The 15015-nt window shown below is 43.2% G+C and overlaps 1 protein-coding gene across 1 annotated transcript in view; it reads left to right on the top strand.

Annotated features, from left to right (window-relative positions):
• Nucleotides 1-15015, top strand: part of PLAC1 (placenta enriched 1) — a 193413-nt gene that overhangs the window by 27632 nt on the left and 150766 nt on the right. The window contains exon 2 of the mRNA XM_021676483.2: nt 3349-3433. The gene's annotated coding sequence lies outside the window, so the exon portion shown is untranslated. The remainder of the gene's footprint in view (nt 1-3348; nt 3434-15015) is intronic.

Here is a 15015-nt window from a genome sequence, read left to right on the forward strand (position 1 = left end):
TCAGTCTTGTGGTGTCCACTTGCTTCTAGAATCAAACACGATACCCTTTAGGGTACTCCTCACCTTGACCCCTTTCAGGGGAGCCTCCCAGAGATCTGGGGCCATGGCTTTTAGGAGACTGCAGCTGCGCCTGCCAGACAGCAAATGTTTAGTGAGAGTTTGAAGAGATACAAACGGGTTGAAGGGCGCCAGAGCCTTCTCAGTAATGAGCATAGCAAAGCTTCGATTTCCAAGGATCTTGGGAGGATGAGATGTACTCATTTGAGTATCGCACTGCCAGGGCTGTTTGTACCAGCTGTCGGGTTCAGAGACCACCCTGTTGGTGGGGTCAGCGGCCCAGCCAACCCTTTCTTTTATTCTATACCTCTGGTCACTTGGGCCTTAAGAAGCAGGAGTCAAGGTGGTGATTTGGGGCTCTCTCCAAGCAGCTGCCTCTTTCCTGGATCAGTCTAGAGTTCCCCCTGATTTTTCCTAAACCCATGCAGTTGTCTGCTGACTTGGAGTGTCAGCAAAGGGTATTTGTGGGTCCATGGTATTTGCAGATTTCACATCAGGCAAAAGCTTTTATTTCCTTTTTCTTTCTTTTTTTTTTTTTTTTTTTTTTTGAGACAGAGTCTCGCTCTGTTGCCAGGTTGGAGTGCAGGGACACCATCTCGGCTCACTACGACCTCCATCTCCTAGGTTCAAGCAATTCTCCTGCCTCAGCCTCCTGAGTAGCTGGGGTTACAGGCACCCGCCACCACGCCCAGCTAATTTTTGTTTTTAGTAGAGACGGGGTTTCACCATGTTGCCCAGGATGGTCTCTCTCTTGACCTCGTGATCCACCTGCCTCGGCCTCCCAATGCGATGGGATTACAGGCGTGAGCCACCACACGTGGCCCCTTTTCTTCTTCTTTTTTAAAAGTAGACAGATTATCTGATATAGGGAGCTCTGAACTTACCCACTGCCCGCTTTTTGTTTATAGCCATTCAACTGCTGGGTAATTCTGGATTTTTAACATCTTTCTTGGTGTCCAGAGACATACTCTATTATATTGGGGTCATACATTTTGAGGTCCAGCTCACCTGTCCGGAGATGCCATCCCAAGGCAGTCTTTTGGGAGACGAGGAGTTGTACCAGTAGAGATGCCATGGGAGGGTCTGAAGAGGTGTCTTGCTGAGTAAGACCAAAGGGTGTTTTCTCTCTCTGTCTCTCTCTCTTCCTCTTTGTTTCTTGATTTCTCTCTCTCTCTGTCTCTTTCTCTCTCTCTTCCCTATTAGCCATGACCTATGTATCAGCAAATAGGAAAGGGGAATCTTTGTGATAAACTCTCCTGGCAAATCCATTTGTTTGGGCTCTGGACTTGAGAAGAGCTTTACTGCCTTTTAAAATTAATAAGTAGTCTGTTAAATACTATTTTGACCCTCTAATTCTTTCTCCAGTTCTTTCTTTCTTTCTACAAATCTTTAGAGCAGAGGTTGTCACACTTAAGTAAGTGGAGTAGAATTTATAGTCACTGCAGAACAACCACATAGTTATTGCATATACTGCAGAGACAAGCAAAAGATATGAGTCAAAAATTGCAAGAGCAAGCACCTCCAAGTTATCCAGCAGCCAGTAAGGTTAGAGGTTGCTACTGGTTACAGAGGCTCTGATGTGAGCTGGGCCTGAATTTGATCCCCAGCTGTGCTGGTTATAGCTGTGGCACTAGGCAGGTTCCCCAGCCCCTGCTTCCTCCCCTCCAGATGAAAACAAGAGTTCTTAGTGCAAAAGGGTTGGGAAGGTTAAATGAGAAAATAGAGGTGACATGCTTTCTCAGCCCAGTCCTGGAAATTAGCAAAATGGTCACTAAATGGTGACTCTTCTCATTATGAAAATCACCTCATTGGCTTTGTAGTCCCATTTCCTGTTTAATAGCAACTGAAGTAGCCACAGGAGCCACCCACCCCCCATTTGAGTCTGCATATTTTCGAGGCTCCATTTGGAAGGGGATGGCCCAGCAGTCCAGGGGGTGGGAGGCGGTGGGGAGGGAGGCGTTATTCTCTGGGTTGCAGCTGTGGCAGCAAGTACAGTATCCCCCACATGCCAGATGAATCAAGCTGAGGGCCAGATCTGGGCTGTGGGCCAGAGGTTCCCCACCCTGATTTATAGCGTGGACAGAGATGTGGGTGTTTTGTGAATATATTTTGATGATGATAAAATAAAGCGAGAGGGGAGGGAACGCCATTCCTTAAAAATGTGCTGAGGGAGGGAGGTTCAGGCCTATCTTCGAGATTAGAGCAGCCTGGCTGTTTGCGGTAGCAAGTCATTAGAAAGAGGCCCATGGAAGAGCAGCCTGTGAGAGGCCTTGAAACACAGTGAATTGTGAATGAGGCCCCTGTATGCCAGCCATTGGGGGCAGATTAGGCTTGCTGTCCCCTCTGCAGGTGTGGAGTGGGGGACTAAGCCTGCATTTTAACTCCTGCAGGTCCCAAGAGCAGAGAAAGGGAGTACTGGGCCTGCTGAGCTGTGGGGAGGCCCCCGGCCCCATGTGTTCCCAGTGCTAATAGTTCTCCCGAAATCAGCTAGGCTTTGCCATTGAAATCAGGTCTAGGTCATTGCCAATGGGCTGAGGACAATAGGCTAAGTGTGGAAGTTTGCCCTGGATGGAGTTTGGAGAAAACTCACGTGGAAGATTTATTCTCAGCCTTCAACCCAACACATTTGAGAGGGCTGGCTGAGCAGGGGATGGGAGTTGGGGCTCCCTCTAGAATGTTCTCCTCCCAGACAAGGCACAGCTAGGCACAGACCTCCTTGTTTTACTCGTGAGATGTCAGGCACAATTGTCCTGGTTTATTGTATTTCATCCAGGAAAGAACCTCAATCAGGTTTCCTAGGACCCATATAGATCTTTGAAGACAAGAGATTTATTCCCCAAAGGTGAAGCCACCAAACAGACAGAGTTCTAAAGCTTGCAGTTCGTAAAATCACATCAGTCTGCAAACATTTTTTTTTTTCCCTGAGGGAAGGGCAGTGAACGCTCTCATGCCAACAGCCTGCAGTATCTGACAAGTACAATCTGGTTTTTTTCCCTCTCACCTCTCACTGCTCCCAGCCTTGAGCCTTCTGTTCAAACCAGGCCTCATCCTCATCCCTAGCACCCCTGCCAACCCACCCTGCTCAGATTTGCCTTTAAGCTTTTGCTCCATCTGGAATCCTCTTGCCCTTTGAGGATCCAAAGCCTCTCTGTCCTTTCACATGACCAGTTCTCTGAGGAAACAGCTTTAGGTATTTCTCAGGCCCCCATTACTGCCTGGCCAAGGGCTTTGGGGCACATACTGCTTCTGTGTCCATCCTCATGAACTCCAAATCTCCCCGCCACTCCAGAGGACAAAGAAAACGAGACTGACAAAGGCGTTTGAAAGAGAAAGGCAAGTATCTTTCTGGCGGACTGCCCCTCAAGACCTAGCACAAGTGAGTGTTTGGAGTTTTTTCCTGTGATTTTTGTGTGTGCTTGTACTCGCCTCTTTTCTGTGTTCACTTCACTGAAACACAAATCCACCATACCCACAAGGCCAACCCTGGATTACTTTTTGAGCCCGCAGCGATGTCCCCTAACAGACAAAACTTCTCTTGCCTTGAGCCCCAGAAGTTCTCTGGTTTATATCTAGGATGTGAACTAAGACTCTGTGAGAGGGGTTCTGGTCTATATCACTCGGGACTGCCTCCTTCAAGGGATGGTGAGAAGCCCCCTGAAATGAAATAAAATGGTTTCTCAGGCTCTTCCTTTTGAATTTCCCATTTCCTGCCTCAGGGCTCAACAAAGGACTTGTGTATGAGGGGGTGTGTGAGTGTGTGTACCATGGCAGGAGAAGGCACACAGGATCCTTGTTGTTCATTCACTTTTCTTGGGAGGAAACAGAAGTGGGTGTCTATTCCCAGCAGTATTAGGGAGCAGCGGTGGGGGCCCCTCACCATCTCTCTTCCCAGCTTGCTGGGAACGTCTTTGACTCCTAGGCCAGTTAAGTAACCACAACGTTGCATCTCTGGCTTCTCTAACTACCTCCCACTCTCCACTCGATGCCCACAAAAACAGTGTGTTCACTGATGTTTGGGTGACACTGTGCATATTCCTAGCAAGGACATTGACATATTCCTTGCAGATAGGAAAGGTAGGAGCCATTCCTGACTCAGGAGGCTGATGTTTCATTCTAATCAAGCTCAAAGTTTGTCCTCGCCCACAGTCATGCTTTTTGATAACCTGGCAACAGCCTCCGTCACTGCTTTGGATGGCCCTATCTCAGCATTTAAGAGCGTTTTCCAGAAGCTGGGCTTCATAAAGATAGGGTTTTCTTTGAGATCCTGTTAAAAATGGAGTAAGCATTGTGGGCACATGCTCATCACAACCCCGGGAACAAACTGTTGGCGAGGAGTGTACTAGAGCCCACATACAGACCAAACGCATTAATTATGAATGGTTCTTATCTTGTGATTAAAACAGATCTGGCAGGCCTGGAACTTGGCAGCCCTTGGTTAGCTATTAGTTCTATGCTACTGTACCGGCTGGGTAGTCATAAAACTGTATCTCTTTGAAAAATGGTCTATCATGTAGAACAGCCTCCTCTGTACCCATTAGCTCAAATTGATATGACTTGATGGCCCAATCTTGGGCTTTTCAGATGGTGGATTTAATTTCTCTTTGGAGCTTTAGGAAGTCTGGAGGAAGGGACCCAAGGGCTGCATGCAGTGAGGTAGGGTCAGAGGATGTATGCACCAGCCCCCACCTCCATCCGCACCACTCCCCTTCCTGCTGGAAGGCATCCCTCTAGTTCATATTGCCATTGTGTGCCACCACTCTGTCAATCCCTGTTAAGGAAGTGACTACAGGTTGGGAGTTCATTGGTAAGATCCTGGGGCATGACTTGCAGGTGCAATCACAGCTCACTGCAGCCTCGACCTCCTGGGCTCAAGTGATCCTCCCACTTCAGTCTTCCATGTAACTGGGACTACAGGTATGTGCCACCAAGCCTGGCTAATTTTTTATACTTGTGTATTGACAGGAGTCTCGAGGAGGCAAAAGCACCCAAAGATGGAGGCCATCGTGTGGGATAAGAACTCATAGGGTAGATATTTTTGGACTGAGTCTTATCAGAAGACATTGTGGGAATTTCAGGCATCCAAAGGGTGTGACTGGGGAAAGAGGGGCAGAGCTTTCCAATGCCCCAGAAATCTCACCAAATAGACCACACCGAGTCTCTAGTCAGATGGTGCCAATCTCTCTGCTCCGCCCTGGCAGGAGTAGGATTACAGTATTGCTAGGTAGCATTTATGAAGTTCCAGGCAGGCCAAGGTACTTTTGCAAGTTCATGAGCAGGCCCCTAGGGTAGTCAGCTTGTAGTCTAGATGAGAAGGCTGTTGCTAATGCTTGAATAGGTTTATTTGATTATTTGATTTAAATGTCTCAAAAATGGAGCAAGGACCTAATCTATTGACAAAAACCTGAATTTGGGAGTCAAATCCAACCATTGCTCGTTTCCTTCTCAGAAACTCAATGCTGGCTGTGAAGAAGAGTTTCCAGAGCAATGACTTTCTTTTGACAAAGGCTGGCCCTCTCAAAAATGGTAACATTTGTCTGTTGCAGCGTGTGAGCTCACATCTTTCTCTCATACAGAGCCTTCAGGTCCTCATATGCTCATGTTTTAACCCCTGGATCAGCGTGCATCTTCATGTGCTGTCCACATGTGTACAATAAAACTGTCTCTCTGGGGCCAGGCATGGTGGCTCACGCCTGTAATCCCAACACTTTGGGAGGCTGAGGTGGGTGGATCACTTGAGGCCAGGAGTTTGAGACCATCCTGGCCAACATGGTGAAACCCCGTCTGTACTAAAAACACAAAATTAGCCGGATGTGGTGGTGCACACCTGTAATCCCAGCTACTTGGGAGGTTGAGGCAGGAGAATCACTTTAACCTGGGGGGCGGAGGTTGCAGTGAGCCAAGATCGCCCCATTGCACTCTGACCTGGGCAACAAGAGTGAAACTCCATCTCAAAAAAAAACAAAAAACAAAACAAAACAAAAAAACGAAAAAGCCCCTATCTCTCTGGAAAGAATATCATAATGGCTTATACGCTGTTTTCTGGGCCTCTGTTTCAGGGGACAGGAACCGTAAGCTAAAGGAACAAATCCCTAACGGTGGAATTTCAGGCATCAGCCTGCAGGTGGGTGGATTAATAAGAAGAGATTGAAAGAAGGCACCTTTCTGGCACTCCTGAAATCACACTCCTGGCTCTGAGCATCAGTCCCCTGTTTGGAAACTAGTATCTATAGCTGGAAAAGTCTCAGCCGCCCCTGACATGGTCAATTGGAAAGTGCGTGGGCTCTGAAGTCAGACTGTCTGGGGTGTTGTTCTAGCTCAGCCACTTACTAGCTGTGGGGCCTCCGTTTTCTTATTCTATAAAACAAGGTAAGTATCGTACCTAATTCACAGGGTTCTTAGGTGGGTGAATCTAAGTAACTTGAATACATATAAACACTTAGCAGAGTGCCTGTGTGCCTGGCACAATGAGAGGCACTTGATAAATGGCATCTAGTCTTATCATTTCCTTGCTAAAGCTACCTCTTCTTTTAGGTCCCTTAAGTTGGTAGGTCACTTTTGAGAAACTCAATTCAACTGGAATTATTGAGTGTTGTGTGCCTAGCACTGTGCTGGGGACACTGTGAGGAAGACAGGCGAAATCTATGAAGGAAGAACTATTCTCAAGGAGCTTTTTAGGCAGGATGTTTTGAGCTTCCTCCAAGAGCCCGACTAGCAGCCACATGGAGAGGCACATGGCTCTTCCTTACATAGGAGCATAGCAAGGGATTTAAACACATGGGCTGTGCAATCAGGCAGGCATATTGTCTCTGCCTCCTGACTGATGTGTGATGTTGGGAAGGGTACACTACCTCCCCATTTCTCGGTTTCTTCATCTATGAAATGTGCATCATAATGACATCTTTATACGTTGCATACCCATCAACATGGATTTATAATGATTGATTTGTGCAACTGTCTTTTCAATCAGAGAAGAAAGAAAGGAGTTACAAAATACCTTAAAATCTTTAACATTTACCTTTAAATATTACATTTTCTCGTGTTCTTTTCTTTCTTCCTGTGGATTCAAACTATTATCTGGTGTCCTGTCATTTCAGCCAGAGAGATTACCTTTATCATTTCTTGTAGTGAAGATCTCCTAGCAACAAACTCTCACGTTTTGTCTGACTGGGAATGTCTTCATTTCTCCTTTATTTTAAACAACAGTTTGGTTGGGAATAGAATTTTTAGTTGACAGTTGTTTGCCTTTCAGCACTTTGAATATGTCATCCCACTGGCTTCTGGTCTTCATGGTTTCTGATGAGAAATCAACTGTTAATTTTATTGAGGGTCTTTGTATGTGATGAGTCACTTCCCGCTTGCTGCTTACAAGATTCTCTTTGCCTTTGGCTTGTGACAGTTTGATTATGATGTATCTAGATATGGACCTTTTTAAGTTTATCCTCCTTGGAGTTGGTGGAGCTTTTTGGATGTGTAGTTAATGTTTTTCATCAAATTTGGGGAGTTTCTGCCTATAATTTCTTCAAACATTCTTTATACTCCTTTCTTCCTCTCCTCTCTTTCTGAACCTCCCATTAAATGTATGTTGTTATGCTGGATGGTGTCCCACTGGTGTCTGAGGCCCTGACATTTTTCTTCATTCTTTTTTCTTTCTGTTTCTCACACTAGATAATATAAATATCTTCAAATTTGCTGATTCCTTCTTCTGACTGTTCAAATCTGCCTTTGAACATCTTTAGTGATTTTTCTCATTTCAGTTATTATATGTTTAATTCAAAAATTTCTATTTAGTTGTTTTCAAATAATTTCTATTTATATTTCCTATTTATTGAGATATCACACTCATATTTTACTTCTTTAGACATGGTTTTCCTTAGCTCTTTGAAGCTATTTGAAATAGCTGATTTAAATCTTTGTGTAAAAAGGCCAATGTCAAGCCTTCCTCAGGGAGTTTCTATTGGTTGTTTTCTTTTCATGTGTGTGGGCTATTTCTTTGCAGATCCCATAGTTTTTTTTTGTTGAAAACTGGGAATTTTGCGTATGTTAGGGTGGTATCCTGGAAATCAAATTCTCTCTCCTCCTGAGGGATTGCTGTTGTTGCCACTTGTTGCAATAGTTATTTGTTTAGGGCCATATTCTGTTTGAACTTCTACCACAGTCGGCTGGCCCTATCTCATAGCTACAATTTGCAAAGTATATCTCCCCCTACTGTTTGCTTTGGCTGCCCCACAACTCTTTCGATGAGACTTAAAGCCGGTCATTCAGAGAAGCAAGATATAAATATCAAGCTTGTCTTGATGCTTCTTAGATCTTCACTGAGCAACCTTTATTTAAATAACTCATAAATTACAAGGGAAATCAGCATTTATTATCTGCCTTTATGTCAGATTGAGAAAAAAATAATGAGAGATTTACATGGCATGAGAGAAGATCCCATTCCACTCTGTTAAGAGGCCTTAAAGGGGCCAGCCGTGGTGGCTCACGCCTATAATCCCAACACTTTGGGAGGCTGACGCGGGCGGATCACGAGGTCAAGAGATCGAGACCACCCTGGCCAACATGGTGAAACCCTGTCTCTACTAAAAATACAAAAATTAGCCGGGCGTGGTGGCACGTGCCTGTGGTCCTAGCCACTCGGGAGGCTGAGGCAGAAGAATCACTTGAACCCGGGAGGCAGAGGTTGTAGTGAGCCGAAATTGCGCCACTGCACTCCAGCCTGGCAACAGAGCAAGACTCCGTTTCAAAAAAAAAGGCCTTCAAGGGTCCCTTTTAAGTGAAATAAGCCACAGTCCAGAAGGAGAATGGAAATCCATGTCTCTTGAGAGAGATACTTGTAGCCCTTTCCTTCTATTTGCAAGCCTCCCTACTTTTGAGGGAGGGGGAGCACACCCCTGCTAACTGGAGTTGTCTAGGTCCTGTGGCATTACCAGAGACAGGGGTGCCTATGTGAGGCTGTCTCTCCACAGCAAAGGAGCCAGCCCTAGGAAATTGGGAGGTAATCAGAGACTCAGCCAGAAGGACTCGTAAGATAGCCCAGAGGAGCATGGGCAGAGTGTCTCCAGCACTGGATGGGGGTAAGGGAGAGGGAGAGAAAAGGAGAAAGGGAGATAGGCAACAAGATAAAAAATGATCAATAAATTCTGTGACACTGGGGCAGGCTTAGAGCAAGGGGTAGTTTGCCTTTTCTGACTCCATATTTTCACCAGGAAGTTTTTAATATTGTTATTTGGTTCTTGAAATATTCCTTAACCATCAACCTTATGCATTAATTCAACAATTATGTACTAAGTGTCAGGCACTAGTACCTTACTGTATGACCTAGGTCATTCCCCTGTGAAATCCTTTGTTGCACTGGAGGAGTTTCTCTCAGGTCTCAGAACTGGGAAGAGCTGTAGTGATTTGCTTTTTATCTTATAGTCACTGTGACTCATGTAACTCAATGATCTTTCAATTTTTTTTTTTTTTTTTGCCTGAGACTCCCTTGAGATTCTTTTTACCTTTTTGTTGTGAAGTAATTTTTGGTTTACATGAAAGTTGGAAAAAGAATCAGTGCAGATAGATAGTTCCCGAACACTCTCCATCCAGCTTTCCCTAATGTTGATTGAGTTAACCATGGCACAGTTTCCAGATCAAAACTAGGAAATTTACAGTTGTACAATAATATTGACTAAACCATAGAGCTTATTCACATTTTCCCAGTCTTTCCACTAATGTCTTTTTTCTGTTCCAGAAGCCAGTCTAGGATCCCGTATGGCGTTGGGTTGTCATGTCTCATTAGCCTCCTTCGATGGGATAGTTCTTCAGTCTTTTGTCTTTTGTGGCTTTGACACTTTTTTTCTTTTTCTTTTTTTTTTTTTTGAGATTGAGTCTCATTCTGTCACCCAGGCTGGAGTGCAGTGGTGCGATCTCGGCTCACTGCAACCTCTGCCTCCTGAGTTCAAGCAACTCTTCTGCCTCAGCCTCCTGAGTAGCTGGAACTACAGGTATGCGCCACCACTCCCGGGTAATTTTTACATTTTTAGTAGAGATGGGGTTTCACCATGTTGGTCAGGTTGGTCTGGAACTCCCGACCTCAGGTGATCCGCCTGTCTTGGCCTCCCAAAGTGCTGGGATTGCAGGTGTGAGCCACCGCGCATGGCCGCTTTGACACTTTTTAAGATCCTGGTCAGCTACTTTGTAAAATATCCCTCGTTTTAGATTTGTTTGATGTTTTTTTCATGATTAGATTGAAGTTATGCATTTTTTTAGAGGAATATCGGAGAAGTGATATTATGCCATTCTCAGCACTCCGTGGTCTCTTATAACTGTACCTCCTTGCACATTTTTATCATGCAGTTTTATAATTATAAATGTAAATGGTTGCAAAGTTGTTTATTTCCAATCTGTTGTAAATATCAGCACTTAAAATGCAATTACTTCACTCTTTTAAATGTATCCAATGGAATCTAAATACCAAAGTCATTTTTACCCCCTATTGTTTTATTTTAAAATACATGAAGATCTTTTTTAAACATTTAACATTTTACTTCTGGAAGCTGAATTTCTAGTCCACTTTCGTCAGACAATATTGTCTTAAGGTAATACATTTTTGTCTGGGAGCAGAGGCTCATGTCTGTAATCTCAGCACTTTGAAAGGCCAAGGCAGGAGGAGTGCTTGAGGCCAGGAGTCAAGACCAGTCTGGGCAATATAGAGAGAGCCCCATATCTACAAAAGAAAAATTTTACAAAATCAGCCAAGTGTGATGGTGCATGCCTACAGTCCCAGATACTCAGAGGCTGAGGTGGGAGGATGGCTTGAGTATCGGAGGTTGAGGCTGCAGTGAGCCCAGGTGACAGAGGGAAACCCTGTTTCAAAAAAAAAGGTAAAGCTTAAAATACTTTATAAATTGAAATTGATTTTTTACTTGACTTTACCATAAAGCACTAAGTATTAGAATTATTATGATTATTATACACAGTGATCAAAACGAGTATATTTAAAGCTTTTAAAAAATAATTATTACTTATGAAAAGTAAATTTTTATTTAAATATATCTTTTAATGAAATGAATGGGACTTTCTTTTCAGGTATCCAGGATAGCTAATACTTATTGCTAGAAGGAGACAGTATTCAGCATCGCATCTTATGTATTTATTTATTTATTTATTTTTTTGAGACAAGATCTCACTAGGTTGCCCAGGCTGGACTCAAATTCCTAGGCGCAAACAGTTCTCCTGCCTCAGCCTCCTGAGTAGCCTGGACTGTAGGGTCTTACTTTTCAGCATCAATTCTTTTTTTTTTTTTTTCTTGAGACAGAGTCTCGCTCTGTCTCCCAGACTGGAGTGCAGTGGCACCATCTCAGCTCACTGCAACCTCTGCCTTCCAGGTTCAAGCAATTCTCTGCCTCAGTCTCCCGAGTAGCTAGGATTACAGGTACCCGCCACCATGCCTTCCTAATTTTTGTATTTTTAGTAGAGACAGGGTTTCACCATCTTGGCCAGGCTGGTCTTGAACTCCTGACCTCGTGATCCAGCCATCTTGGCCTCCCAAAGTGCTGGGATTACAGGCATGAGCCACTGCACCCGACTCAACATCAATTCTATTTCTAATTTTTTAATATATGTGAGGGCTGAAAAACTTGTTTATATAAGTAGAAAGAAAATTAAAAAGTTTTATTATAGGACTGTCATGTAATTCCATGAACATCTTCTGGGCTAGAAACCAAAAATCAGAGTTCCCTCCCAACAAAAATAACTTTTTTCATTTTTTACTGAGATATAATTCACATACCACAGAATGCACACCTTTAAACTATATGATTAAGTGGTTTTAGTATATTTAGAAAGTTGTACAACCATCACTATTATTCAATTCCAGAATATTTTCATCATCCCAAAAAGAAACTCATTACATGTTAGCAGTCACTCCCCATTTCCCCGTCCCCACCCCTGGCAAACATTAATCTTTCTGCCTCTGGATTTGCCTATTCTGGTCATTTCATGTAAGTGGAATCATATAATATGTGGCCTTTTGTGCCTGGCTTATTTCACTTTGCTGAATGTTTTCAAGGTTTATCCACATTGTAGCATGAATCAATATTTCATTCCTTTTTATACCTGAATAATATTCCATTGTATGGGTATACCAAATTTTTTTTATCCATTTGTCAGTTGATGGACATTTGAGTTGTTTCCATCTTTTGGCTATCATGAATAGTGATGCTATAGACATTCATTTATGCCGAGTGCGATGACATGTGCCTGTAGTCCCAGCTACTCAGGAGACTGAGGCAAGGGGGTCACTTGAGCCCAGGAGTTCAAGCCCAGCCTTTGTAACACAGAGAGACCTCGTCTCTAAAACAATAAAAAGAACACACTGATTTACAAGGTTTTCAGTGGGCACATGTTTTCATTTCTCTTAAAGTGGAATTATTGGGTCATATGGGAACTCTGTTTATAAAATTTTGAGGAAATGCCAGACTTTCTCAAAGTAGCTGTACTACTTTAATTCCCACCAGCAATGTATGAGGATTCCAATTCTTCTGCATCCTTGCCAACACTTCTTGTTGTTGTTATTATTATTATTATTATTTTGAGATGGAGTCTTGTTCTGTTGCCCACGCTGCAGTGCAGTGGTACGATCTCGGCTCACTGCAACCTCCGCCTCCCGGGTTCAAGCAATTCTCCTGCCTCAGCCACCTCAGTAGCTGGTATTACAGATGCATGCCACCAGGCCTGGCTACCTTTTGTATTTTTGGTAGAGATGGGGTTTCATCATCTTGGCCAAGCTGGTCTTGAACTCCTGACCTCGTGATCCGCCTGCCTCAGCCTGCCAAAGTGCTGTGATTACAGGTGTGAGCCACCGAGCCTGGCCTGTCTTTTTTTTTTTTTTTTTTTTAAGGGACACGTTCTCACTCTATTGCCAAGGCTGGAGTGCAGTGGCAGCAATCATAGCTCACTGCAGCCTCAAAATCCTAGGCTCAAGCAATCCTCAGCCTTCTGAGTAGCTGGGACTACAAGGTGTGTGTGCTACCGCACCTGACCAATTTTTAAAAACTTTTTCAGAGATAGGGTCTTGCTATATTGCCCAAGCTGGTTTCAAACTCCTAGCCTCAAGTGATCCTCCTGCCTTAGCCTCCCAAAGTGCTGAGATTATAGGCATGAGCCACCATGCCCAACCTATCTTTTTGATTATAGCTATCCTAATAGATGTCTTCACTAGGTATATCTCTGTGGTTTTGATATATATTTCCTTAATGGCTAATTATGTTGAGGATCTTTTCATGTACTTTTGGACTGTTTGTATATCTTTTTTGGAGAAATGCCTCTTTAGATTCTTTGCCCATTTTTAACTAGTATTTTTTTTTTTTTTATCATTTGGTTGTGAGAATTCTAGATATTCCAGATACAAGTACATTATCAGGTTTATGACTTGCAAATACTTTCTCCCATTCTGCATGTTGCCTTTTCACTTTCTGGGTGGTTTAATTTGTAGTACAATAGTGTTTCATGCTAGGCAGGCACAGCGGCTCATGCCTGTAATCCTAACACTTTGGGATGTTGAGGCAGGAGGATCACTTGAGCCCAGGAGTTTGAGACCAGGTTGGGCAACATAGTGAGAGTCCATCTCTACAAAAAATTTAAAAAAAAATTAGCTGGGTGTCGTGGCATACTCCTGTGGTCCCAGCTACTAAGGTGGCTGAAGTGGAAGAATGGCTTGAGTCCAGGAGGTCAAGGCTGCATTGAGCTATGATTATGACACTGCACTCCAGCTTGGGCGACAGAATGAGACTCTTTCAAACAACAAAATAAAAGTGATTCATTATCCAACAGTCCAATTTATCTCTCTCTTGTTTTCCTTTGTCACTTGTGCGTTTGTTGTCCTATCATCCTAAGAATTCCTTACCTAATCCAAGGTCAGGAAGATTTATACTTGTTTTCTTCTGAGTTTTAGTTTTAGTTGTTACACTTTTAGCTCTGGGTCTGTTACATTACTGTGTACATTTTAAGATCAACATGTCAATTTCTTCAAAGAAAAAAAAGCCAGCTGGGATTTTATCAGAGATTACATTGAATCTGTAGAGCAACTGGGGGAGTAGTGCCATCTTAGCAACATTAAATCTTCTAATCCATGAACAAGAAACATCATTCCATTTACTAAGGTCTTCTTTGTTCTCTGTCAATGGTGTTTAGTACTTTTCAGTGTACAAGTTTTGCACTTCGTTTGTTAAATTTATTTCTAGTTAATTAATTATTTTATTGCAAATAGAATTGTTTTCTTAATTTAATTTTCAAGTTGTCCATTGTTAGTGCTTAGTCGTAGAATTGATTGCGGTGTTTTCTGGTATCCTGCAATCTTGCTGAACTTGATTATTAGCTCTAATAGTTTTCTGTGGATTCTTTAGGACTTTCTAACTAAGGTTATGCCACCTGCAGATAGAGATATTTTTACTTCTTCCTTTCTAATCTGGATGCCTTTAATTTTTTTTCTTGCCTATGTAGCCCAGCTAGAACTTCTAGTACAATATTGAATAGAAGTGGTGAGAGTGGACATTCTTGTATTGTTTCTGATCTTAGGGGGAAATCTTTCAGTTTTATGCCATTAAATTTGATGTTAGTTGTGGGTTTTTCATAGATGTTCTTTACCAGATTAAAAGTTACTTTCTATTCCTTGTTTATTGAGGTTTTTTTGTTTGTTTTTATTTTTATTTTTTTAAATTGAGGTGGAGTCTTGCTCTGTCACCCAGGCTGGAGTGCAGTGGCTTGATCTCTGTTCACTGCAACCTCCACCTTCCAGGTTCAAGCAATTCTCCCACTTCAGCCTCCTGAGTAGCTGGGATTATAGGTGCCCGCCACTACACTTAGATAATTTTTGTATTTTTAGTAGAGACAGGGTTTCACCATGTTGGCCGGGCTGGTCTCAAACTCCTTACTTCAAGTGATCTGCCCACCTCGGCCTCTCAAAGTGCTGGGATTACAGGC

Source organism: Aotus nancymaae, unplaced genomic scaffold (genome assembly GCF_030222135.1).
Source record: "Aotus nancymaae isolate 86718 unplaced genomic scaffold, 86718_ANA_hifiasm-v0.15.2.pri h1tg000004l, whole genome shotgun sequence".
In the NCBI taxonomy this organism is placed as follows: domain Eukaryota; kingdom Metazoa; phylum Chordata; class Mammalia; order Primates; family Aotidae; genus Aotus; species Aotus nancymaae.